The sequence below is a fragment of the Pholcus phalangioides genome, unplaced genomic scaffold, assembly GCF_987345545.1.
Source record: "Pholcus phalangioides strain wild (caught in Gottingen) unplaced genomic scaffold, Ppha-v1.0 ptg000011l_1, whole genome shotgun sequence".
In the NCBI taxonomy this organism is placed as follows: domain Eukaryota; kingdom Metazoa; phylum Arthropoda; class Arachnida; order Araneae; family Pholcidae; genus Pholcus; species Pholcus phalangioides.
In genome coordinates this window covers 21,964,679-21,989,414 of record NW_028301604.1, presented here as the reverse complement: position 1 = coordinate 21,989,414, position 24,736 = coordinate 21,964,679, and the positions used below count along the sequence as shown (strand labels likewise).

The 24,736-nt window shown below is 34.5% G+C and overlaps 1 long non-coding RNA gene across 3 annotated transcripts in view; it reads left to right on the top strand.

Annotated features, from left to right (window-relative positions):
- The first annotated feature begins 19,515 nt into the window (after window positions 1–19,515).
- The window catches only part of LOC149080221 (uncharacterized), a 78,453-nt gene continuing 73,232 nt past the window's right edge, over window positions 19,516–24,736 (top strand). For all 3 annotated transcript variants that reach the window (XR_016193551.1, XR_016193550.1, XR_016193549.1), the window contains exon 1: window positions 19,516–20,597. This is a non-coding gene — a long non-coding RNA (uncharacterized LOC149080221). The remainder of the gene's footprint in view (window positions 20,598–24,736) is intronic.

Below are 24,736 nucleotides of genomic sequence, written 5' to 3'. Positions count from 1 at the left end.
ATTGAATCATTGCAACATTTTCTTTGACATGTGAGGTGAACGGTCAGTTTCAAAGTATTAGTTATACGTTATACGATTTTCACATTTGTACGACGTTTTGACGTAGCATCTTGAATGCGGTATAAACGAAGTTCCACTGTATAACAGCTTAATAGTCATTTCGGCAATCGATTTGAATTTCAAATTCAAGGAAAGATAATGCATGAAAATTTTTTATACGTATAAACAAGAATATCGTATAATACGTATAAACAGGAAGTTTATTTGTTACGGTAAAAGTGATAAATCCGCTGATTACACATAATCACACAGACAGTTGCGGTAAGTTTGATAAATTTGTTCATATAGGCTACCGAAAATTTATATTTACCAGTGATTGTGCATCTCCACATCCAGATAGCATCGGCGATATGATAAATCGTCAATGAAAAAATTACTCAAATTTACCAGACAGATGAATTCGATCGGTAATGTTGGTTTTGTTAGCACATGTTGATAAATGTGACGAAAGTCAACATCACAAAACTGATAATAGTTTTTGTTTTTATCTTCTTCACACTTATTTTCATATACGGTAATTAAACTTTTATAGCAAAGTACGTGTAGTGTACATATCATTTACTGGCGGTAAATGTTTCTATATTTATCAAACTTACCAATTTCATTTAGCCGGTCTAAAAGTGATAAATTTAGTGAAATTTGTCAGACTCACATTTGTGGTGATTACGAATATTTACAGGTTTATCACTTTTACTGTAACATATAGATGAAAACTCGTAAAACAAAGATATTGTATGTTAAACGTCAAACTGTACACTATCAAATTGTGTTTAAGGCCGGTATTACATTATAAAAGTTGGATATAAAATCCCTTTTATAAAACTTAAAAATCCAACCAATGAAGCTCATAGGTTACATTCGAGCAAAGGCAACCGATAATCTTGTTGGTTGAATTTTTCAAGTTTTATAAAAGGTCTTTTAGAAAACTTTTATGGTCTAATACCGGCCTAAGTACGCGTTTAGTATTTGGAGCACTATATCATATCAGAAGGTTGTTTGGATTTATTAGCAGATATCTAAGATCTGCGTTTATTAGGCCTACTATAAATCCCGGTGTAATACTCGGTGGGGGGGGGGCAAAAAAAGACAATGAAAATAAAATGATCAAAGACTTCCCGATAAATTCAGTTTCTCACGCTGTCCAAGAGCTGTTTGAAGTTTTTGAAGAATTTTATTAATGTATTTTCCTCGTACGTCTGATGCATTTCTATTGTGTTTCTGTAAACTATAAAAAAGGATGCTCATTTTCTGAGAATGAGATGGGGAAGAGATATATGTACATTGCTTGAAATATGAACGAGAAAAAAAATGGTCTATAGAGAATGACACAACTTGTGATGCGTATTGATCACCTCTCATTAAGAAATATTGACAGCTGAGGTTCATTGCCAGAAGCATCTTCCATTTTGAATTTTATGATATTTGCGAGTTGCTGAGCTAGATAGTACGTTAATACGGGTACAGTAGGCTGTATCTTTCTCTACATGGGATTCGGAGTTTTACCTTAATGGGATGGGAATCCACACCTCATTGGGATTTTGTCTATTGTCGTTCACTGTATTCATGTAACGGATAGTGGTATAAAGTGGTACAATGGTAACTTGAACATTCGGAAATGCTCACAAATTTTTCGAGAAATGCTCAGATATGAGAAAAGGAGGAGAGAGAATGTAAAAAGTTAAACGCTGTTTCAACGAATAGATTTGAGTTCGAGTTGTTTCCATATTTTTCGCACAGTGGTTTCATTCAAACTTTGCAAAAAAAAAGCCGATCGCTAGTACATGCCAAGTAACTGCAAAAAAATTTGATAGTGCCGAAACACTGGAACAAAACAAAACACATCCAGGATGACTCGCTTTCAAGAATTCTGTAGAGAGAGAAAACATTGTCAGATGAGAGTACATTTTTCTTTTTTGCTGCACGAGTAGAATGGATACTGCGAGAGGGGGGGGGGGATGGGTATTTTTATGAGGAAGTTCACTACGTTAATGGGAGAGATAAATGAAGAAACACAACAAAAAAAAAAAGCGGGATAAAGAAAACGACTGAATGAGAGAGAAGAAAACGGCCATAGCCTGAAGGCGGCGAAAACCCAAAGCAACAGCAAAAAAAAGGAAGCCCCAGGCAGGACCAAGTAGAGCTGGATGATGATGACGGCATAGTACATGTCAAATCCCAAGAAACGGCACCGACCTCGATTCGGCCGCCTCTCATTTATGCAATGATAAGCAGGGACGAAGTGGGGAAGGAAGGCTAAAATAGACACACAGTCTACGCACACTTTTAATACATAGAAGCAGAATAGATGAATGCCTATGTATGTGCCTTCATACGAGAGGAGAGGAGAAGACACCGAGTAGAACAGCTTCATTTGTAAGAAATACGGCTGTTACAGTAGATTGGGGCCACAGGGGGACTTGGTCTAAAGAAACTCATCCATGAGAGTATGATCCGTTTTTATTTTTTTTTTTCTTTCAGTTTTTACTTAAATACAGCAAATGCGGAAGACGCGTATTTTCTTTTTTTATGATCTGCATATAAACATTTTAAGTAAAGCATCATTTTAGAGGTTTGAGAATCAAAAATGATACTTGCAACTCTATTATCCGAACTGCACTCGAAATCGTTCAGTTTATGATCTGATACAAGATAATGTATTTGTACGAAGGTTTTAACAATTGGCTGATGCGAAGATGAATTCAGGAAAGAAAATTTGACGGTCTCTACGGAGAATCAAACCCACGTCCTCTCACATGCCGGGTGAGCGGGATAGACTACTACGCTATAAAAGCAAAGAACTTCTCTCCTTAGAGCTTGTACGCACTGAACGGGACCGAGCATGGACAGTCACATCTAACTCAGACAACAGCTTACATAAACTGAAATTCGCCACCAGATGGCGAGTTTTCTTTCCCGAATTCATCTTCGCATCAGCCAGTATGAATAGCGCGGAAACTGACATCTTCAAATAACGTATTTCGAACCATTTGGTCATTTTTGTTGCTCTTCGATCACTTTATGCAAACCAAACTGGGACCATCAGTTTATAGCTGATTCGAATTACAACGCTTTCTGGACTCTCATTGGCTGAAGAATCTAAACTTTGAACATAGAAAAAAAAGTGAAAAAATAGTAGTTCTCGTTTGAAATACTGGTTTGCTTTTATTTAAAATTAAATAAAATCAAATTCCAGTTGTTTTTTGTTGTTTTTTACATTTGTGATCGCAAAAGTAGTTCAAAGAATAGATAAATTCACGATTTCCATAACAATATTGTATGTAACATTGTTTCCAGTATTGCTTGTGAATCATGCTTACAGGAAAAACTTCGATGTATTCCGAATATACAAAAGTTGCACGATAAAGTAACTCGCAATACATGACTCTGCAGTAAATTGAATTTTTCTTTGACTTCCCTTCAAATTCGGAATTTTCAATCAAATAGTATCTGTTATCGCAAAAAAGATATTGTTTTGCTCGTCGAAAATAATCAACTGAAGAATATGATTTACTCGGGATATTCATTCAAATTATGGAGAGGGGGAAAAAATTAAATAATAATGTGTCAGTAACGTATGGGAACCCCCCCCCCCCCATCCAACCTTAAACAATAAAGGATGTGAAAGTGCATAGAATAATGTGTGTGTGGGAATATTTTCCTTTAAATCTGAATGTTTCACCGCATCTTTTCGAGATTTAAAAACTAAACAAACACCAATGAATATGGGAGGGATTGTGTTTTTATATATATTTTTCCCTTAGGCTTACTGTGTACCAAAAACAAAATAATAATTTTACCTTTTTCCCCATTAGTTTATATCCCACCTAACCTCCTAGTTTGATTTATTCTGTGACCAATGAACCAGAGCAAAGAGAATAGAATTCCTTGAATCACAATTGAAGACCATATTTCAATAAAAAAATTGATATTGTTAAAAAATAACTCGATTCAAAAAAGAAACGCTATCAATTGTTTGCTATTGGATAGGTGCTTTTATTAAAATTGTTTTGACGCGTTCATAACGACTGAGGTGCATGAAATATACGGAAAACATTATTTCGATGATACCGTATGTCAGTGTTGTTCAACGTGTGGTCCGCGAACCCCCGAGGGTACTTTTTATGGACCCGGGGGGTGATTTTCATTTACTGCGATTGTATTAATGACACAGTTAGTGCTATATAATTTCAATTTATCACCAACTTTTATGAAATGGAAATCTTAAAGAAAGGTTCAGTTTGGATTTTGCGGGGTCCACGACATCTAAAGGTTGGGAAACACTACAGTCAGGCCTGTAGCAAGAAATTTCGTTCGGAGGGGGCAAAGTGATAGAACAACAGATTTGTCCATCTTCTCCATTTTTTTCAGTCATTTCTCCCATTTCGGGGCTATGGCCCTGAGTGTACTAGCCTATATTATACTGTATTAATGCATAGCACTCTTTTCACCGAGTGCTATTTTTGCTCATCCAACTACTCTCATGTTAAAGATAGGCTCACAAAGAAGATAAATTCAACTGTGAAAGAATTACTTCCGAAAAAAATTGACTGGACACTCATTATTTCATACTTATTATCTTCTACGAGTATGGGAAAATACGTATAGAGCAAGGCTGATCTAACAAAGATTACCTTATACCGCACATATGCAACATTAACCTGCTTGTGATATTTTCCTCATGATCTTGATGAAAGCATAAGGTATACTGCAGCAGCATTCTTTTGACACCCTCCCCTAAAGGTTAACTCAAACTGGATCTAAAAGTTACACCTTCAGGCAAAATAGGATTACACTTGGACTTTTTCCTCTCTTTATTCACTAGAGAAGTCTAACGTGCTTTCTTTTTTGTTCTTGTTTTTCACATCAATATGAATTGAATGTTTCATTCTGAATAAAAGATATTTGTAGCTGGAACTGGTAATTGAAATTAAAAGCAAATTTTATTCCCTTTGTTTTCATCGACAATCATTCAGCAATGACTGGAAAGTTTCATTCAGCAACGTTGACATAACAGACTAGTAAATTATGCCATTAATAGATTCATCCGTCTTTTCACTAGCATAATAACTTAAATTTAATATAATTATTTTAAACTTTCTTTTTTGGAACTGTTTTGGTTTGAAGATTTTTAGTTGGGACAGTCGTGAAATGCCATTAATCACATTTCAAGAACATTCAAAGTTCAGAAAAGTTATGTGTACGTAAGCTCAATACAAATAATTGGTATTTGCCCGTGTTGTAATATTCTTACGGTAGAAATTTAAATGTTTTAAGCTCATTTTGCTATCACATTTGTAAATTTCTGATGATACACATAATTTTTCTCGTAAAAAATTGGTATTACAAAGAATAAAGAAATATTGCAAATTACTTACACACATGGGCATCAGCCACCTCGTTGGGCATTTTGCCTGTTGTGGCGTTGTATTTGTATTTGTATATGTGTATTTTTATAGTGTGAAAAATTTTATAGAATGTTCTCCGTGTTGATTTCAAACCTTCTCATTCCCGAAATAGGATCAATTTGATCCAACACCGAGATATTTGCATTTTTTCTGTTTATTTTATTTTTTGTAGCGAAATTGATTCCAGGTGTTTCTTTTTGTCCGATTTTTTTCCATTATTTAAAAGCTCGACTCCTTTTTGGTTTTCGCTTCTTTTGTTTGGAAAAATAGCAAATCGAGAATTCTCATGTGAAAGTGATGAAAATTAAATTGATGAGTCATTTTCGACGTTTACCAGCCGTATTTTGGTTAATATCACAGGACAAAATGGTTCCATTATTTAGAAATGAATTAAAAAGTGAATATTGATTTAAAATCTTTGAAAAATTTATGAAAATCACCATTTCTAGCAAATTTTGTTTTAATTAAACTTGAATAATTGTTTTAATTAAAATTTCAATTGATCATAAACATTCACGAAATTTAATTTATTATACTTCTAATTAATGTATTAATAATGTACTAATGTAATGTACTTATGTAATTAATATACATTCAATCAATTAATTACTCCATACTATAGATTATTTTTTGTAGATTTTTAGCATACAAAAATAAAGCAATCTACTATATGTTATGGAAATTTAGCCCTATTATGGAAATTTTTTGTGTTTAAATACGAGGTTTAATATAAAAATCAAAATAAAGCACAAAGTATTTTGCTTTCAGTTTTGTAACTTTTGTTTCATTAGGACTCTTCGGAAAAAGAATGAAATTACCACCGTGAGCGGTATATATTTTCTAAAAAGTCATATGAAAGTAGCTAAGTTTTAATAATATCTTAGTACATTGTCATTCTTTTTTCTCTGTTAAAAATATCCCGTAAGCAAATCAAATTATCTCATTAATAATCACCAAGGGTTCTGTTCGAAAATCTTCTTTAAAAAAATATTTTTTTTTCATGTTGTAGTAGAACTTGTGTGTGTGGTTTCTATCTATATTTCTATAGTGGAAAAAACGTGAATCCGAGGAAGAGAATCTTTCGTGCTTAATCGCATTTGTCGTAGAGCTTTGTACTGCAATTTATGCTTCGACTTTTTTTTTGTTTTGTTCTATATATATTTATTGCTGTGCCGAAAACGGAGCGAAACGGCTGATTGCGTGCCGGAACACCCACTCGGGTCTAAACAACAGAGAGAGAAAGAGAAACAAGAAGAGAGTTGGGCCAGAACTATTGCACAACGAAACCGCAAATAGATTTCTGGCCACTGCCCAGTGATGTTATGGCCTCCATTGGAAGTGATTTGCGATCAGCCTCTTCATGCTGTCGTTCGGGAATGTCGTTAGTGAACGAGGGACAAAATCGGGTAGGGGAGCAAATTCAATAACTCATGAGAAATCTGTGTATGGCAAAGATTGTCTCGAGTTCGCTCATGTGAGGGCCGCACCAACACGCGAACGCGCCTTAACAGTTTGCTGCACGAAATCTCTTCTCAGTACCGGGTGACGAAAAGCGTTTTTCACTAGTTTCCCCGCCTTTGATGTATGTTTTGGTTTCCCCGTTGCAGTCCAGTCCTCCTCTCGCATCAAAAAACGATATTATACACTGTATATATCGCATGAAAATGAAGGCTGTGAGAAAAATACTACCACGAAAAATTCGCGCAAGGACAACTATACAATGTATTTCGCGTGATCTCTTTATGCCGCGCCATTACTACGAATTACACATTAAAACAAAAACAATAGAGGCATCAGATAATCACCAGCTTAGTGTAGCTAATCTTTTTTGATAACGAATGAGCTCTATATATCTTTTTTGTTTGCAACAAACAAGATATTCACTAATTTTTGACTTTTTACAACCGAGAATGCTTGACACATCCACCTATGGTTCCACATTCATTGATTTGAATCTCGGTGCGACATGGAAGTACAGTCAGCCCCGCTTAATCGGATAACGAATGAATGAATGAACGCCAGAACTTTGCACTGGACTTATCCTGTTGCCGAGCCAGCCCAGCTTCGTGGCAGAGTCCGGAACACTTTATTTTGAGTCAAAAAAGAAAGGGAAAAACCCCATTTTTACAACATATTTTCTCCGGACAATTGGGTACTGTCGCGATTAACAAATTTTGCGGTGATTACAGACGAGATGAGGTTGGGAGTAGGAGAAAAGTTCCGGGATTTCGTTAAGAAGGATGAATGTAACTTATGTTAGTATATGAATGTATGCATGTTATGCACACAGTAATGTTAATCGGATAACGGATAAACGAATACCCGCTTAAAAAAGTATGTTTCCCCTTAATCAAATGAGTTGAGCAACTTTTCCCCTTGAAACCTTGAATAGTGGAACGAGGGTCCTCGCTGAGTGTAGGCTGTGCTGATAGCCTTTGCTATGATAGCTCTGCTGATAGCCATATCCTCTAAGTAAATGACTAATACGGTATAATAGAAAACACTTTAAATTTCTGACACCCCTTTTTGGGCTAGAAAAATACAATGAACCCAGTAAAATCAAGTTAGACGTTAGGGGAGGACCATGCCCTTACCAGGTGTAATATTATCATAGGTTATGTATATATATAAAATAAGAAGAGTGAAGAGATGGTATTATGTGATAATCAAAGTGATTGTTAATATTGTGAAAATTAGATATTATACCGATTAGAAATATGTACAGAGTGCATAGCAAACAAAGGGTATGGCTTTTTATGGTGAATCGTTGATCTTAGACGTATACTTTAAATTAGAAAAGGTTTTCAAATAACGTGTAGTACTCAGATATACCATTCATGTTTCAAGCGGTTGTATAGCTATTATAATAAAAAAAATTAACTTTTTATACAATCCCCGTGTGCCCCAAAACCCAATTAGAAAGTTGATGCTCTGTCTCTCCTTATGCTAACGAAAAAAATCCACTTTTCCAAGTTCAGTATTCACTGAGATATTCGAAAAATGTAGGAAATTTGGTGGAAAAAGGCGATAAATGCGGGGAATACGGTTTTTCCTTGTTTAGAGATGTTGTTTCCAACTTTCTTCGGTTTTTCGAATTCGAATATCTCAGTGAGTATTGTACTTAGAAACGTGGAAGTTTATTGTTGGCATCAGGAGAGACAGGGCAACAACTTGGTAATTTTGTTCTTAAGCACAGGGTGTCTGTATAAAAAGTTAAATTTTTTATTTTAATAACTATACAAAACCCCCTGAAAGACGAATGACATATTTGAGTACTACCCGTTATTTGAATATTTTTTCTAATTGGAAGAATACCTCTAGAATCAACGGTTCGCCAGTAAAATGTCATACCCTTATTTACTATGCACCCTATATATATACGACCAACTGGAATATCATGATGAATATTTACATGTGAAAACACTAGTATTATGCCAATATGGTGAAATTTTTACATAAACATTTTTGCAAACATTTATTTACACATTATAACCCTTTTATGTCAGGTCTAAAAAAAAGTCTGTCAGAAAAATTTTGGTTCTCGCGAATTTGAGTTTTGTACATAGATATGGAGCGGTTTCAAGCAAATGTTGAAATTTTGATTAACCCAATGATTGGTAAAAATTTCTAGCAAGTTTTTGTTAACGTAATGTGTAATTGTTTCGATACGAGTATCCTTTCTTATATCTTTATTTCTAATGAAACTCGGAGCATTAAGAAAGTGACGGAGAGTGACATATTGAAGTCTTTCTAATCTGAAAAGATTGGTTTTACTCTTATACGTTCAGACCGGAGCGGCGTAGAACAAAATGGGTCAAATCACCATTTTGTGCAAAGTGAGCTTGTTGGAGATAGTGAAAGTAGATCGAGTGTGGAAAATTTTGTTCATGTGATATTTTTGTGATGAAAATGAAAATTTTGTTCAAATTTTGAACATGTGTTTTGCTTTTTTAGCTTTGATGATTGCCTCCTCACAATGAGCTTTAAAAGATAAACGCTTATTTAAAATGCCACCAAAGTATCTAGTATTGAAACAGGTGAGATCGAGTGTCACTCATTTCAATAGTAGCGTCAGGAGGTAAATCCTTTTTGCCAGCGAAGATCGATTTATTAGCATTAAGTTCAACTCTCTACTGCTTTCACACCAATTCTCAACCCGGTGAAGCGTTTCTTTAAGGTTGCTAAATGCTTTTGTGGGCACCCTGTCTACAGAAATTATGATAGAATCGTTTGCGTAAAGGATCGTAATAACCATAGGAGCGATAGGAAAATCATTCATTTGAAAATTGTGTAATAATGGTCCAAGAATCCCTCGTGTTATTGAGGCTCTGATGGGACGTGAGTTTGTGAAATTGAGTCACTGATTTCTTTAACTCCCTCCCCCCCCCCCCCCGCTTAAGCGAATATTACGATTCATACGACAATTGTTAATACACATCAACCACTATGTATATAATGTTTTTATTGAATAGAACATTCGGAATTTTAATTGGCAAATATGTTGCCAAGTTGAGATTTGGAAAAAACCTAGACTTGAGAGTGGGTATTGGCCTCAAAGTATCCAAGTTGTCTTCAATACTTACGTTTAACTATTTTATTTTTGTTCTCTGTTGCAGGGCGCCAACCTTCGCAATGAAAAGTAAAAATATATATATGTAAAAATTTAAATATATATGTATCATTTCATTTTGACGTCTGATTTATTCCAGATGTTTTCTTAATATTGATAATTCATCAGAAGAGATTTCAATCTACAAACTATACAAACGGTCAAGGAAACATATACTATGTAGATATTATGCCGAGCTGAACTCAGAAACAAAAGTCATCTGGTATTCACCGGGACTCGAACCCAGGCCCTCTTGCAAGCCGAACAAGCATGCTGCAATCAGGGCCGCAACTATAATTTTTGCCACTGCCCCCCCCCTCCTAAAATTCGATCATTTTATACCGGTGTGTTCCCACCTAAATCTGCGCCCCTAAATTTTGACGCAGTTGCCCCCCTTCCCCAGTTCCGGTCCTGGATGTAATATCCAGAAAATATGTTTCCTAGATATACTGGGCTGAGAAAAAAAACCGTCTATCTCTCTAAACCAGAGTTTCCCAAAATATTTGTTCCATTGCCCTTTTCTTCAGTAATTTTTTCTTATCACCCACAACTGAAGCCAACCCATAAGATCCTTGTTATATCCATAGCTTCTCCCGCCCCCTTGGACCCTACCATCCCCCCTAGTGGGCGATATTGCCCACTTTGGACGCTGCTCTAAACTAACGGTGTTAAACAGCAACTGAATGGTTCCCCGCTTAATCGGATGTTTTGTGATACAACCATTTATATCCGTTTGTGCGGGGCCGAATGTATTTTCATTCGGAATGGGCATTAAATAACGGATTTCTGTGCTCGAACACAATTTTCTACTCACACAAATACTTCCTTTCTTTCAAACCACGCACAACATGCAAAAATACTGGGAAAGAAACGTCAATTTACAAGAATAAATACAAAAGCCACAACAGGCAAAATACCCAACGAGGTGGCTGAAAAAAGATGCCCACATAAAAAATATGGATGTCGAATACACACATATATAAACTATATCAAAAATACAGCAACCCATAAGAACAATAAGAAGCCAATAATTATATGATAAAATATAAATATATACCGCCAATAAAAAATTATGGTTGTCTCATCTAAGTATGGATAGCTTCTCGATTTATCCCAATATTTTTATCTTATTTATTTTTAAACGTGTCAATTGTGTTAGAATTCACGACCCCCGGAGGTAAGCTATTACATTTATTCACAACCCTATTAGATAAAAACTCCCTGCGACAGCACAACCTAGAATTATCCCTTACCAATCGATACTGGTGTCCTCTTGTCGAAGCAGTTGATCGACGATGTATTAATAAATCATGCACTAGTGTTCAAAATTAAAAAAAAGCATTCGAGTTTCTCAAAAACTACTGACCCCCGAGCTGTAAAATATTGTTGTTAAGTAATAATACAACGACGTTGGTTTTTCGTACACGTAATCGTACTCGAACGTGTTGGTGGCACTGCAATGATGGGAAAAATAAGAAAGTGACCCTTTGCTGTTGGTGGTACCGTGTGCTTTGTAAAATTTCGTTAAATTTTATGAGCAGTTGATCGCAGTGTTGTGGAATAAATAATCCTCAACGTCGAGATGACGGAATGTGATGGAGAATCGTAGGCAGGATAATCTCAAGCTAAAGTTGCAAAATTAAAGGACTACATGTTGTTATATACATGCATAGTGTCATCTACAATTTTTGGAAACAGTTTCACGAGATCAGATTCATATCCAGAGGTTCTAGTCAAAATCGACCAATAACAGCGACGGTCAAGGAAGATCGGCAGAGGAGCATTTAATAGGGGGCACACACCGGGAGCGCACCCTGAGCCTTGACTTCTAAAGGGCCCCACAAAATCCCAACACTTGGCACTTTTTATAATTTTTTTCCCCACTGCTGGAGGATGATTACCCGAGTGCAGGACCGTAACTAGGATTTTTGCCAAACATTTAGGGCAAACATTATTTTGCCGACCCACAACTTTAAAATTCGATAATTTTATAATGCTGTTCTTTGTTCCCACCTAAAATTGCCACCCCCTAAATTTTGCTGCCGCCCGTGGCTGTTGCCCCCCCCCCCCTCTAGTTACGGCCCTGCTCGAGTGTGCAAAGTCCCTCAAGTCAAGGTTCGCTTATTTTTGAACACATCACTTCTCTGTGCGATAGCCATAGTGCAGAGAACATCAGACCTTTTATACAACTCTGGTGGGCTTAAGTTCGATTCAGTGTCGAATCTAGATTCAGCCTGGACACCTACTGGCTACGTCTCTTCATCTGGATGGAACGATACCAAGGAGAAAAAAAGCTTCATTTTTATCAAAATATATTTTATTCATAAAAATATGTAATAAACCTAACGTTTCTAAGCAGTCATTTCAGACTTTGCTAGAGTACACAAGTCTCTCAATGAATATAGGCCTACTGTAACCTACATATCATAACAGATCGAGTGTGTGTGCAAGAAGAGATAAATAAGAACAACAAAAAAGTAATAAATTTTAACAGTTTCTTCAGTATATTTTTTTACAGAGTGCATAGATAACAGCACGTACGCCAATTTACTGGCAAACCATTAATTCTAGAGGCATACCTCCAGTTAGAAAAAGTATTCAAATAACGTGCAGAACTCAGATACGTCACCCATGTTTCAAGGAGTTATTGAAATAAAAAATACTTTTTATACAGTCCCCGTGTGCCTAAAAATTCAATTAGAAAGTTATTGCCTTGTCTCTCTTGATTCCAACAAAAAAATCCACGTTTCTAAGTGCAATTCGCTGCGATATTTGAATTAAAAAAATTGCGAAAAACTGGAAAAAGATGCAAAAACTAATGGGAAACACTTTTTACTCTAATTTAAACTTTTTTTCCAAACTTTTACTTTTCTCTGTTTTTGAACTCAAATATCGCAGTGAATATTTCACTTAGAAAAGTAAATTTTTGTTGGCATCAGGAAAAACAGAGCAACAACTTTCTAATTGGGTTTCGGAAGACAGGGTCCACATATAAAAATTTAATTGACACATTAATGATGTATCTGAGTTCTATACGTTATTTTGATACTTTTTCTAATTGGAAATATGCCTCAAGAATCAACGGTTCACCAGTAAAATGCCGTCCGTGCACCTATGCATGTATATATATATAAGCTAATAATAAAAATACCTATGCACCCTGTATGTAAAAAAACGAAGACGAATATTTACTATGCATTTTTGAAAGCGTATTTGTTTTATAGACCCCAAGAAATACTAAACCGATTGCATGAAATGAATGCATAAAATTCATGTGCCATAAAATATAAGAAATTTTATCACATTAAATCCAATTAAAAGTTATTAATTATAACGGCTGTCGATACATCGTAAGTGCGGATGACTTTTTTAACCACTTGTGTTCAATATACTAACTCCATTGAATCTTAAAAATTTTGTTCAAGTGGCATAGCAGAAATCACTAAACCCCCGATAAAATTCCATCTTTTTCAATGAAGTTGGTTTCCTTTAGATTTTCAGCAGGTGCAAATTAAGAGGTATAGAGAAGAATGTGTTTCATTGAGAAAAATAAAATTTACAAAATATCTGGGTTTGTCAATGTTAAAATAAGCAGCGTTTAAGGAGCCGAGATATCTCGTCAATGCCGCCTAAAGGGTTAAAAAATTTTGCGATCATTTTATAAAAATGTTAAGAATAATATCTTGCTCTTCTATTCGTCTGAAAAAAATGTTGTTAAAGGGTATATGGTATGGTATTTATACATATATACGATTTGCAACGGGGTAAAAAATTTTAGGAACTTCCCTCTAGAACGGGTTGTTTTGTTTTCATCCAAATAAGAACGTTTGTCAGTAAAAATTTCAAATAAATTACTTAAAGGAATCACAATTCTAAACCGTATGTAAAAATTGATTGAGAGCGAAGTCTTATCCAAGAACCACAAGTGTACGAGGTTGTACAGCGAACATTGACAAAAGAAGCAGACATTCATTGATCAATCAGCACGCAACTTGAGTTACTTTCGCTCTGGTCGAAAGCAAACTTTTTTTTCCTTTATCTCGGCTGTATCTTAGTTGAAGGCACATATTGCCCGTGACATTCGATTCTAGATCTCTAATAGTTGCTGTTCTCCATTGTTTCTTTGCACAATTCCTATTGTTCTAGAAATGATCTCTCTGAAGGTCGCACCGCCCAAGTATTGTCCATCGTTGGAAATATGGTATCTTTTCCTCCCGAATTCATGATGTCCAATGTCAAGGGATTTGTCCTTCATGCTTGATGGCTGAAGTAAGAAAAAGTAGACGGAAATCTGTGTTAGAAAGGAAGGAAGGAAGAACAATTATAAACTCAGACAAAACACTAAAATTTGAAAGAAAAAAGTAAAACCTAATACTGTGTGGGTGCGCTATTGGTATTCTTCTGTAAGCTTCTCGAGGAACATTGTGATCATTTTAAATTACCGGCAATCACTCACACATGATCAATTGAATTGATTTTATTCAAACCGTGTGTTTTAAGCGTGGTCAAGAGAAATTATTCCAATATGTAACAAAACGTTACCGCGAAATACATACTTTCTAGCGGGGTTTTTTTTCAGTTTTCGTGAGCAGGGTGATTGCGATCATGCTTAGCATCAATGACTTTAATGATGCCTAGAACCGGGGATCGATTAAAATTTTTAACTGATTAATCGAAAATTGTTAATTGACTAATCGACAAATTTATCTAATTTTTAATCTGTTATTTTTACGTGTCAAACTAATAGGCATATGATATTAATTGATAATTGATATAATATATTGTTATTTGATGCTACAAAAATTTGAATACCACTATAGCAAGAATAGAAAAAGAAACTTGAAAAAATTGCTTTTAATCTCGTTTTCTTTTTCTTCGCAAAATCAGTTAATTAACTTTTTATCTACCAGCTGCACTTTAAAGTACCAGGATAAATAATTTGTTTAGATTGTTTTAAAAGACTTTTTTTTTCTATTTTTTGTCGTTTTTTTCCATGACGGAAAATTTCATAGAAAAAATTCACGAGTGCGAATTTGTCATCAACAAGACTAGCATTGTAATTGATAGGCACGTGAAAATTCTAGAATTTGACAACCAACTATCTCCGTTGACTAATAAAATGAAAAGGACCCAGGATATATACATCTGTTCTTCTTATAAGAACTCTCCCTTTGACCATACACAATCCGTGAGCAAGTATCTAGACCTAGAACAGAAAAACCTCTCTTATCTAGCCTAATAGGGACCGAGGGTGGGCCGATTTAGAGAAAATTCGGTTTATCGAGGGAGAGGGAAATCAGTAAGAAATTCTGTATGTGATATACTAATATATACTAAATCTGTTAGGTACGCCATAAAGGAATATTGCATTACACGAATACTATTTAAAAATTAGACAAATAAATTGGAAAAAAAGTATCGTGTTCAAATATAATTTAGTTATTCAGCTAGTAGAGACCTTTTAAAAATACCTTGAGTGATATTCTATAAAGGAAAATACCTTTTGTGAGCGCAGTGTAGAAAATGTAAAAAATCCAACGAAAATGACTTAAAATTAGTGCTGGAAATAGATCAAATTTTTTAACTAGTTAATCAAAAAAATTCAATCAATTAATCAATTGATTAATTAAATTTAAATCGAATATTTTTCGTAACTACCTAATGTTAATTGATGCTAGAAAAATCTATTTTATTCATTTCGTGCCCCTATTCGTCAGCTGTAAGCAAATATAGGAATAGATTAAGAAATTAAAGCTGCGTGCTTGAATCCATTTGATATGCTGAATATATTTTGTCAAATCCAGCAGTTTCTTCACTTGGAATCTGTAACAGTACAGCACGAACCGTTTTTTTTAATCGGCTATTTTAGGTTAGTTTTAGGAAACTGGATACAATGTAGAGACAAAGTGCATTGCCATCATGCATTGTGTTATATAAGTGATCTACAAAGTTTACATGGGAACACTTTAGAAAAAAATTTTTTATACCTATACATTGAGGAATGTGGTTCTCATAGATTTTAAAATTTAAAGACTTCATTTTTTAAGATGATAACGTATCTTAACATAGTATGTCCGGTAAACATTTGATTTCTTACAACACCTAAGCTACCCCATATCAACATCTCAGATTCAGAGTGGTGCCCTTTAAAGCCACCATGCACACACACTTTGGGAATCAGTGCCTGAACTCAATCGCCACAGAATAGTGAAAACCATCTGAAAAACACGTGGAACTGTTTTCCCCCCCCCCTTTAATAGCGTTTTCCCAAGAGATCCGTCTAGAAAATTGTTAACACTTAGTTTCTAACACATCCATGTCCAAACCATAGTTCGAGCCCATACCTACACAACTGAACACTAGCACGCTAACCAACAAGTGATAGGGTAAAAAATAAATATACTGCCAGGTAATTATTTTTTATTTCAGAAATTTATATTATAAATGAGTGTGGAATGTCTTTCATTATAACAACTTATCATTCAACTTATTTGACTGAAAAAGATTATATCGCCAAAAAAAATCTATACACGTTATCGCATTGCGAAATACAATAAGGAAATGCTAAAGTGAAATTCTCTTAACCGATTGTAAAAAGCTTCATGAGCCGATGTCGCAAAGGGTGAAAGCTGTCAGCTGCGCTTTTAAAGGAATTATTACGTTTGTATGATTTGTTTCTCTACGGCTGTATTATGCAGTTTCACAACCTAAGTAGGCAGGACAGCTTAAAGCAACTTCCAAACGATTAGCCACGTTCCGGCTGAAATTCTATCCTGCACCTACACAGCTGAAGGTTTGTGAGCTAACCACACAACTACAAGGCGGTGAGAGAGAGAGAAATACTGATCAAATATTTTTTCTCAAATAAAGGGAATACATGAAATTTTTTTCTTCATTGAGCAAAATCGATCCTATATATATATATATATTTTAAATCAAAATTAATCCTATATTAATTAATACTATATTAATCATTTGTAATAATAATAACAAGTCATTTTTGGTAGGCTCTATTACAAAACACGTTTTTAAATCATTCTATAGATTTGAAATTTTACATTACATTATTAATCATTTCTTCTTTTGTAAAGGTATTTCTTATTATAACTTCTTTGATATAAATTATTTATCCATTTGATATTATGCATATTATATAACTAGTGTTTCGTTACTGAGTTGATAGATAATTTTATAATAAGAATATATGTTTATTTATTTATTTATTTACACATCTCAACAGGCTGAGCCCTATTACAGAGATGGGAAACCACTAAAAGGACATAAATAATACCAAAAATATATAAATACAATATAAAAGTAAAATAAATAATAATAATTCGTCAAATTTACACGTTAAAAATAAAATCATTAAACAAACACATAATACAAAAATATACAGGGTGGTAACTATCGAAGCCGAACCTATCGGTGGTTCATATGCTATGTGTTTTTCTCCATCTTGGCATATTGTATTAGGTATTCGCTGAGTAGAGCAGTAGGCTACACTTAAAAAATGGTAATGTTCTTACATTATCCACTTCTACTGCAATTCGTTAGTTTGCGTTTTTTCTAGTCATGTGAAGAGTATCCGAAAGGAATAAAAAGTATCCGGTTGTTTTAAGAATAGAAGTACACTATGTGAAAAAATATCAGCAAAAGGACGGAATATGAATTGATAGTTTCAGTCCCGTGAAATGATAATTGGGGGAAAAAGTAAAAATTAAACTTTTCTGAAGTAGCCTAGTCAATTGTAGCACGCATGCGCTACCTTTAACTTTCCTACAAATAAGGAGAGTCACGCGAGATTCTGAGAGAGCTGCATCACACACAACTTAACATTCCTGCTAGCCGGTTGTTGATATTCTGCTGACATGTTTTTACTTACGCTCTAATTTATATATATATATAACTTGAATATTTTTAACCTTATCCGTTACCAAGAATGTTAATAAATATTGTTATTCTTGAATTTTATCTCCCGTAGACTGTCCAGATCATAAAAAATAAAACCTTCTGTAACATTTTTATTCCACAAACATTTATTTCGGTGGGGGGAACCAAAGTGATAGAACAATAGATTTAACCATGCTGTTCCTCATACCTTTTCTCACATTTCGATAGTGATCGGACGCCCAAGTCTCCTCTCTCTCGCTACGGTTTTGCCCACCTCCATCGCACAACCAAGAACTTTCAGTCTATAACTCGTATTTGCTTCTCTCTCTATTATAAGACAAAAAACTTCATCTCGTGGAATGAAAATTCGTCGATACATCGCTGATTGATATGCCTGATTTTTTCCGCTTTTTACGTGCTAAAATAACTCAGTCTAAAACACATAAGTCTCAAAAATTTTCAAGACTTCTAAATAACGCTAATGTGGTAAAAAGCAAAAACTGCAATCATTGCTATCTCGAGAAATTTTCACTGTAAAGTAAATTTTCAAGTAACACTGTAGTCATCCGAGTACAGCTTAACAAAGAACTGTACTCGTTTGAGTACAGCTTAGCAAGAAAACGCATGAATTGCAAAATTGCAAATTTTTTCGAAAAAAAATATTCGTGGTCACAAATGGGTTAATTAAGAAGAGTAAAAATTCAACAGATTAAATTTTTAAAATTAAATTTTTAATTTTAATTAAATAAATTTATTAATTAAATTTTTTTGAATGGAGCCGTATAATTTTAGATGTTATATTTCCCTCAATTTTTACCGGATTTAAACTATTTTTGCTCGGTTTCCCTTTGTTACTGCGATATTTTTTTTCTCACATCTTATTTTAACTTTAGAATCAGTCGTCAAGTTTTCATTCTTTACGAAACACCCTTTATCTATTTAACTGAATCTGAATATTTTATTTTGCAAAGCATTTTTCTCTTTTTTTATTTTATCTTGAGTAATAAAGGCGTATGTAGTTAATGCGTGAAGACATACTTTTTCTCAATTAGTTGCGTTTAGTTCGTATATCTTTGTTGTTTTTTTTTACTTTGATCATAAACGTCTAAGAGAGAGAGAGAGAAAAACAGAATTGTGAATGATGCCTGTAATTATTGCTGGACGCGATAACATTGTGCCAGAGACGAAGAGGAAGAGCATGTTAATTATTGGGAATTGGTGAATCACATTCAACGGCTGGATGCTCTTCTCAAAGCAAATAATTGGGCGAACCTGTTCCTTCGTATCTCTCGAACGTAAAATTAAGCTTTATTTAAACGACGTAAAGACTGGTGACGTCATGCCACCGCTGGTTCCCCATTTTATCTCGATAACCACTTAACACTTATTTTACCCAGGGTCGTTTCCTGCGCGCTTGTCCGAACAATCGACTGCTTCGTAACGTTTAACCCGGTTTTGTTGAGCTCCATCACATAATTCACTCTCTCTCTCTCTCCTTCTGATTCCTTAGGAAAAATACAGAGGGAGAGGAAATTGGTGCGGAAGATATCGTGCCAGCTCACCACTCACTAGTGGTTAAATGTACATGAGTGGTGTTATTTAAACGCAGTTAAGGTAGTCAAACATCTGGCCGATGTGTGTTTACGTCCGCTCTCTCTTTTTTTTTCTCCCCTTCTTATATTATAGTATATTTCTCTTTCTTTCATCTTATTTAATACTCCAATGACTGTGATTAGGTTGCCTGCTGAACTCTGCTCTCCATTGAATCCACCGTTCGATGCCAAAATTGCGAGTCCTATCGTCTGGCTGTTTTAGTTAGAGATCTTTGGAATTATGCTAATTATGTGTGAAATCACTCTTCCGCTCTCACGAACATCGGCCAATGAGAAAAATCGAAGCGCCAATTTAAGAAAATTGCTTTTCGCGTTACTAGGTTTAAATCTGATGGGAAATCTCTTTGGAGGCAATTTTATTCTGTAACGGGAAGAGGAAACACCAACCAAAAGAGACGACGTCCACGACCATAGTAGACATTTTCTCGGTGCGATCGGTTATGTCGCGTTTCTCGTGCATTTTAATATGCGTTCATTTTGAAATCAATGTCCAATCTAAAAGTTTAAATAACTAATTCTAGTCGAAAATAGTTTGCATTTCTCTCATTTACATATTCCTGCTCAATGAAAGCGGGACCAATTAGAAAAGTTTATCCGCCTCTGGCGGGGCGTATATTTTTACATGCTATGTGGAAACCCTGAAAAATTCCGAGGGAAAGAATTATTTTGTTCGATTAGCTTTTAAAAGTCAAAGAAAACAATTTCGTTATCCGGAATTATTAGTGAAGCTCTCGTCAACTTTATACCTACTTAAACCATCTTCTAAACTGACGAATATGTAAAAGAATATTCATCACCTTTCATATCGGGAGAAAACTGAAAGGAAATTTCTATGGCAAACAAATTACCAGTTTTGAGCAATATTTATCAAAATATGACTGCTTTTTCTTTCAATTAATAAAAACAAAACTTTAATGAGTCAAAGCATTTTTACGTTATTGTTCGTCAAATTTTATCAGTGCGAATATGGAAATTCAAGATATCTATTCGGTGGAGCATCAGCAACTTGATTATCAGGTAAGTTTTTCTTTCTTTTTTATTCTACTTATAACAAACATAATTAAGTGCTCTCTGAGCACCCGGGAAAAATATTCGAAGCGTGAAATAAGTTTGAATTTCTTTTAAACGATGCATGACACCTTACAGATGAAATTGAAAAAAAAAAATGAGAGTATCGCTTTCTCTTTCGGATTTGTGCAAATTACCAGAGATAGTAATTTACATGTTTGCACACGGTGTAAGTAATTGTTGATATGACTTGTGTTGGACGAAGGAAGAACTCGTATGTATATTGAATTTTTTTGATACTAGAGGCGCTCTTATTTTTCTTTCTCTGATGCCGTGAAAACCGGTTTAGTTCTCCTCTGATAAAATCTTTCAGTGTTTCTGAACTCATTTAATGTTGACAAATCATTCGACATTTTTTTTGAAATGCGTACAATAAGTTTGAACGGTTAATCAAATGAAAATTCTATCATCTTAAATATTGAATTTGATATGGCTTTTGAAGCTGCTATTCCCGAAAAAAAAGATTGTTGCATTCATTTTGCATAGCTGTTAATTCATATGTTAGTACATATAACTGTAGTATCTTATGATGAGAACGAAAGTATTTTTGATCGGCTTGTTATGGAATTATTAAGTTAGGATTTACTCTAATTAGTTCGAGTTTTTAATGTTCTAAATTATAACAAAAGTTGATATAATATTTTACAATTGTATGTATTTTGACAAAAATTTTATATTTGTTTAAAGTTTTAAATATATAGACCTACAGGTTGAAACGTTACGTCCGTTTCAGCTCGAATAACTTGTGAACCGTTGATTATAGGAACATACTTTCAATTAAAAAAAATGTATTCAAATAAGAACAATAGATTTGGCCATCTTTCACCGTTTTTTTGGTCATTTTCTCGCATTTCGGGGGGGACCAGACCCTTCAAGTCCCCTCCCCCCGCTACGGCCTTTGCCCCTTTCCCTCTAACTAATGATTAAAAAATTGTTTCCCTATCTATACTGAGCCTAAAAAATGAAGGGAAGAATAGAGTAGAGATAAAAACAGAACATACATATATACCAAGAGACAAACTTAAGAAAAAACAGCGGGGAAATTCGAAAGAATTTTCAAAGGTGAATTTTATTAGAACTTTTCTAAATTCTGAGATTCCCCTTTAACTTTCGATGAGCAATATCTTGGCTATTGTTGCACTTCGAAGCATGGAATTTTTTATTATTTTTTTTGTAGGGCTCAGTAAAGACAGGGCAAAAAAATTATAATTGGAAGTTTGAGGAAAGGGGGATTGTATAAAACGCATAAAATTTTGTATCTTGGTGCCTACTGCCCTTAATAAAATAAATTAAATATCTTAAATGGGTACGTTATTTGAACACTTTTTCTAACTGAAAGCATGGTGCTTTAAGACACGGTTCATTATTTATTTGAGCCACCCTATGTATACTTGGCTGCTGTATTTTAAAAATCTTGAGAAAGTGCACGTGCATTGTTCAAGTTTGTCGTGTGATAGAAATTTCATTGTTTCTTAAGAATTTGAAAAAGAGAAAGAAAAGAGTTTTTTTTTTTTTCGAGCAAATCCTATTTATTCAATTTTTGTGATTAATTAGGTAAATAAAACACAATGAATAAGTTAATTCTATATTTCTTTTATTTTGTTGAGTTTTCATTCCCAGGAGAAAAATTCCAATATATCCGATGATTTGGATCGAATTTGGTAATTATAGTTTGATAAAACATTAACGTTTTTTTCTACTGCATATAGCTGCGATACGTGGTCTAAACAAATAGCTCAGATGTTATATTTGCTCACGTGTTTGACAAGCTTTGCCAAATATAAACATTCGGTTTTTTTCTTAAAGCATCCGGTTATTTTTAGCCCACGCGGCCATGTTTAATCTTTGACCCAATCATCTCTCGCCCACTGTTGGCTAGACGAGAAAAACCGTAAATCACTCAAGCCCTTGGGCAGGCAGGCCTTTAACTGCCCGTGACAGTCAGAAACGAAATAAGAGAGAAAGAGAGAGAGAGTGAGAGAGAGAGAGAGACGTTGCACGATATTTGATGCGGCTGCATGCGTGACATTAATTCTAGTGTTGAGGAGTGTCCGATCATAATTAGTGTCAAGCGTTCTTTATCTGGCTAAACGCCGAGGTGGAACGGACCACGCAACATCGGACATCGAAACGGACACCCGACGATGAGGCTCGCGCAAATCCGACAGCGATTGCGTGAGAGAAACATCACTTTTAAAAATCACCCGTCCACCACCTAATGAAAGGCGGAAATCAACGGACTCGGTATCATATTTTACGAATTATTTTTATGTGAACATCCCTGATTACAAGGTGTTTAACTACGTCACAATGTGCGACGGACCAAATAAAACCGGATTTCATGCGAACCTTTCGTACGGGTGTGGATATAAAATATTGGCAATTACAGTCATTTCATTCACCTTTTTTCTTGTATTTATTTATTATTAGTTTTTTTGCCCGGACATCTTCAGGGGAGATAGCTCTTATGAACAATATAAAGTGTTTTATTAATCACTTCTGAATTCGATTAATTTTGAAAAAAAAAACTGTTCAATGAATATCTTAATGGTTTTTTTTTCCAGAAATTATAAGTGAATTGCAAAACATGTGAAGACAATTTTTATTCACTATAAATTAAATAATACCTTAGAAGTTCGTTATGGGGTTCAGTTATATAATTCATGAATCAAGAATAAGCGATTGTAGTGATTATAATGCAAGTTTTGGAAATAGGAATGAACTTATCACAAATGACCAAATCACATTACGCACAAAATCAGTTGTTCGTATCATATGCGGACAAAACTATCCAAAAAACAAAATTGTTGCTTTTATTTTATATCATGTGTCATTTGAGAACTTTCAGATTTAATATTTCATTCCCACGGTAATTTAATTAGCAAACCAGTAGTTAAATCAAACTTTCAAGCTTCTTTATTGTGATTTTTTCCAATATAGTGTTTATTTAGCGTATATTTCCTTATACAGTGATCAGGCCAAGAATAGTTGTCACACTTTCGACATTTCAATTAATTTTTACTGCGTAATTCGGATGTAGATCTGAATGTTTCATATTTCTATATCAAGTTTCGGTAGTTAGCTTATGCATACTAGAAACTTTTGTCATTGAAGAAGCGAAAATATCACTGTGTATGAAATATTAATTTAAAAAGTTTTTTGTTAAAGAGAGTAACAATGAACACTATTTATGGTGTCATACTGCGTATAGTAAATCGTCGCACAATATGGAATAAATAGACGTTTGTTATAAAACACTAAAAATAGTAGAACTCAAGAAGCTTTTTTAAATTTATCATGAATTTTCTACTCAATGCTAAATTGGCTATCGATCTGACCATTGCAAATGAAAGAAAAGAGGAAATAATTAATTACTCAAGTTTATATTAGTTCTTTCTTGTTTCATTATTGCACACTAAAATTATAAAAATTCCAGATATTGATAAACACTAGCCTACTAAATAGCAAATTTTATGTATTACGTATCGTCACGATTTTGGACAATGCGTAATAACAAGCATCGTTACTTTGACAAATTTTTTTCTGGAAAAGCTTTTGGAATTTTGAGCTCTTTTATTCTATTGCAATACCAAAAAGAAGAGACTATCTTTAACTTCCTTTGGAAATCTGTCTTTGAGAAAAATGGCTCCATAACAGATAAATGGAAAAAATCATGTATCGGGGAGGGAAATAAATTATTTCTATCACTCAAAATGTTGTACGTATTAGGTAGGCTACACAACATTGAAAAATTAATCAGTAAACTCTCTTTTAGCATAAAATGGATTAATTAGTCCGAAACACGCGGTCCGGTTCAGGATCGTCTTAATTGCATCGTGGGGCCCCCGGGCATAGTGATGTTTCTGAGGCCCCCACTAGCTAGCCTGTCTACCAATTCACATGCTTACTCTCGAAAATTTTAACCACATCTTATTTTCATGAGGCTCCCTCAGAACTCGAGATCTTCGGGCCGTGCCCGAGTGGACCCATGTGTTGAGACGGCACTGGTCAGGTTGGAATCTTAAAACCGATTAAAAATTTTGGAGTTTCTATCAGGGCCGGAACTAGAGGGGCGCGATGGGAAGCCA